Genomic DNA, 4,473 nt, shown 5'->3' with positions numbered 1-4,473 from the left:
AATAATTAATAATAAAGATTAATAAGGGGGATATACATATGTTTTAGTACAGCAAAAATGATTTACACACAGAAAACGTCATCAATTCTAATAATTTCACTGTATACGAGCAACTTTAGGGGCAATCATTTTAATCGATAAAATTATTATTTACGTAATTTCCATTATAAATAATTAAAAATTCATTTCCCCGGTTCCAATTTATTTTTCATTGCCTAGAATTTCTTAAAAACAACCCTCAAAGGATTTGACAACGCATGACAAGCCAGAAAAATAAATACACGAAGTGACGTCAGCGTGTCAGGTACAAATGGTTCTTTAACAAAGAAACGATACTACAAGAAGCAACGAAGCGTGATTGCGCTTGACGAATTGAAACAACGCTGCGATATTATGACGCAAATATTACACAAATCGAGTAATTTAATCACGGTAATAATTAATAATTACGTAATATTTCTCTGAACAATTATCGCATTCGCGTCATATCGTCGCATTATTATTTATGTCACTGTCAAAATTATATTTCGCGTTATTTCCCTCGAATTTACCACAAATTCATAAAAGATTCATCATCAAAAGTTTATCGTTAAATTAAATGAAAAATGAAATGAAATTAAAAATTTGTCATTTATTAAAAGTTAACCTCAACGAAAAGTTCTATCCCAACTAAATTAACGCATTAATCCACTTCCTTCAAAATTGCATTCACAACTCGATCCATTAGTACCCCAGACTCTTATCCAACCAAATAGACCAAAAGAAAAAGAAAAATCTGCTCGTGTATTAAATGTCAGATAAGCAGCTACAAATTACCTAATTCACGAGGCGAGCTGCACGCAACAAATGGAGCGGGATCAGCTAACGGTAGCTAATCAAAAAATCGCAGTCGCGCATTTTTTTCGCGGTTTGTGAAATCAATCCAGCCCCCGTTGGCAAAGAAATCGTGTTACGAGTCGCGTATCGAACGAAACTCGCAGCGTTGTATCGCGATACGGGATTACCTAACGCGGTATACCCCGGCCTCACGGATTGTCCCTAGGGCTCTGTCAGCGGGCAAAGCGACGGCAATTAATATGTACTTCCATCAGCTGCAAACACGTTTATTGCCCCAGCGAGCAAGAACTTACGGAAATCTCGAATCCCGATAAGATTCCGCGGAACAAATAAACGCCATAGAATTTCTTCTGCGCCCTCGCCATAAATCTCTGCGAACGTTAGGTGTTCCCTCGGAGATAGCTGAGGATCGAGCGCGTAACCGGGGTGGAACGGAAGACGAGGAGCAGAGCACAGTGTGGTTACCGAGAGCGAGAGAAAGAGAGGAAAGGAAGAAGGCCAAAGCTGGAAGAGGAAAGGAAGAAAGGAAAACGCAAGGAAGCTAGTCGGTTAAAAGGAGCGGCTGACTCGCGAGGAAGGTCGCGATACCCCTATTCTCATCCTCGGCTGCACGAAACAACGCTCGCCACTCGCTAAACGGCTAATTAGTAATTGCACGAGAGAGGCTATTTTTCCCTCTGCTATACACCGCTGCTACGGTTCCCCGTTTCTTTTCCCCTTGGCGACTCTCAATCCCGTCACGCTGCCAGACGGACTAGGAATAATTCCAACCCTCTAACAATGGACACCAGGAACGCTCGAACGTAATTGCTCGCAACATCGATTACAGGCCAGGGAAGAAGTGCTACCGCTAAGCAATAATAATCACTATTCGTGTACCTGCACATGTGAATGGATAATGAATCTTACAAATGTTCGAACATCTTTCGGGAGGAACGCCAAAGGGAAGAATTCGTTAGAGAAGTTGAATGGGAGCCGGGATGTCGAGCTGAATTTATCGGTACTTGAACAATCGTGTATTTAATTACCTCCAGGGCACTTTTACAAGCCCGTTCGATTAATAGCCGTGGTATCTCTCTTTTTGGGATTTACCAAGCCACTGTCTGTCTTCCAGCTGTCTCTTTCCCCTATCTCCTCCAGCGCGGACTTTTATTTCGAAAAATCGTTTTACAAGAATTCCACACACAGTCCGGGTCGTTTCTGAATCCAAAGATCGCCGAGGATCATCGACAAGAAAGACTCGTTTTCCTCCACCGATCGATTTACCGATTTCTTCTCCTCGCAGATACACCGCGGCAATTAAAGCACGGAAATCGTAGTCACATTTAGAAAATTAATTAATCCGTTTGAATCGTCGTTAAACGCTGGAACGAGATTCAAGCCGTCGTTCTTTCAGGGGAAAAAAGGACCAAGCCCAGCTGCGAGTTCAAGATGTCCCGAGTCACCGTGCAGCGCCGGCAGCGACTGCTGACTCCGAGCTTCTCTCCGCCTTTATGGACCAACTCAGCTAATCCACGGAGGTCCGAGTTTTTCTCCTCCTGTCGACGAGTCCATCGAAGAAAGTAGCAGAGAGCACCGTGCACCTCGCGACAAGTAAGGATGAGTTTGTTAAACGACTTCGGAAGACAATTGCCGGGGCTTTCGAATCGTTCCTTCAGTTTCGATCGACCCTCGTGGCTCGTGTTCCACGCGGAAAAACTCTTAGCTCCAGTCCCGTCAGTTGAGTTTCCGCTTTGAAGTTGGAATTTCCTTTCTCCTACCTTTCACCAGGATCAGACCATTGATCGATAATCTCGAGAAGATCCAATATCCTTAAGATGCCACGGGTCTACTCCGTCAGCCGGAACCTATTCCGCTCGCGTCTCCTTATTTTCCAATTCCTTCCGACCAGCTTGCGTTTAACCTTGCTTAGAATTATACCAAGCGTTTCTCTCAAGGTAGAGAAGTATTTGGAAAGGTGGAAGATTGAGCAGATTTCAAATGTCAACCCGGTTTCCTCTTTTGTATCAACGAAAGATGAGTAGGCACGTGAGACGAAATTTTATTGGCAGATGTTAGCAGGAAATTGAGAATTTCGCCAGTTTTAATGCAATCTTCGTTTAGGGATTGAGAGAATGGATTGAGAGAATTGTAACTTTTAATTCCGAAGAAATTGGGACTGATAAGCTAGGTGAAATAGGATATTACCACTTGCGCTGGAAAGACGTGCCACGCACGTCGTAGTGCTTTTGTCGCAGAAACACTGCACCGTTCTGGCATACTCGTCTGTGAATTTCTTGCCAGTGCAAGTGGTTAATCCCATGACATTAAAATTGTATTTTATTTACATTTGTGGGATAAGGTAGCCAGGGATTTTTAACACGTTAAGTGCCCAGGTCGTTTCGCTTGCCGTTCCGTTCAGGCCCAGACTCGGCCGGCAAGAGGGCCAGCAATGGTGGACAAAGTGTTCATAAAACTCGGAAATGACTGTATCAATTGTTATAACAAGAATTCCCAAAAGTTAGGTCCAAAGATGGCGAAGAATTTAACACCAAAATTTGGCACCTTTTGGTCCTAGTCTGGGCCACTTAACGTGTTAACGTATAAATCATTTAAAAGGCAAAACAATTGGTCTACTCAACAAAAATAACAAAATTTTATCCTCGAAACTGGGAAACCCAGTTTTGCGTCAATTCTCGTTGCCACTTTTATTTTGAAATAGCAAGTAATCGCATTTGTAACTTTCAATTTTGAAAAATTATTTTCAAAATCATATTAGTAAAATCTAATATCGAACTATTAATCCTAGCTATTCACACGAAATAACACTCGCGCTTCATTTTCATTTTTGGAAAATGATATAGAAGGATTTTCAAAATATGAATTATTAAATTCTGAAATGCTGAAAGATACATCAGCAAACAAGTTTCCTTTCGCGCTATAATTATAATTTACATGCTAGAACTTTGATGTCAGCACCTCTTACTCCCATCTTTATCTCGAAGTAAGTAATTGGAACAGAGCTTTTAATTTCGAAGAAGTTGCAAGTAGTAAATCAATCGAATAAAATTAACACGTGTGCTGTCAACACAGTTCGAGGAAAAGGTTGCACAGTCCAGTTTGAGCAAAGAGCAAATCGTATATCAACGACAGTTGCTCAGGAAAACGTGTTGTAACCAGGACCAGATATAATCTCTCACTATTAATACTGTATCGAATCATTTCCGATGTAAATATTGTAGGTAAAACTTCGCCTGTTTCTCTTATCGAAGATGGAAGTTCAATTTCCGACACGGATGTGTGACGTTGCACCCTGGATAGAACATATAATTAGTGTCACACGTATACACTGTCAATCCTCATTATTTACACAAAGTGACTCTTGTAATTGCAAAACTAGATACACGAGAATTTCCTAACTGTTGATGCTCTAGAATACCGATGCGTTAACGAAGATATTACATTTTGTTCTTCAGAATTGAAAACTCGAAATCTAGTTCTTGATAATACCGATGCGTTGACGAAGATATTACATTTTGTTCTTCAGAATTGAAAACTCGAAATCTAGTCCTTGACACTCATCATTGTGAGTGTTGGTTTTATATGTATAAATTCGAATGAGGTTGAATAAGTGAAACTCATTTGCGATGATATAAA

This window comes from Eufriesea mexicana, unplaced genomic scaffold (genome assembly GCF_001483705.2).
Source record: "Eufriesea mexicana isolate 0111107269 unplaced genomic scaffold, ASM148370v2 scaffold2751, whole genome shotgun sequence".
NCBI lineage: Eukaryota > Metazoa > Arthropoda > Insecta > Hymenoptera > Apidae > Eufriesea > Eufriesea mexicana.
Note: the sequence above shows the minus strand (reverse complement) of the source record.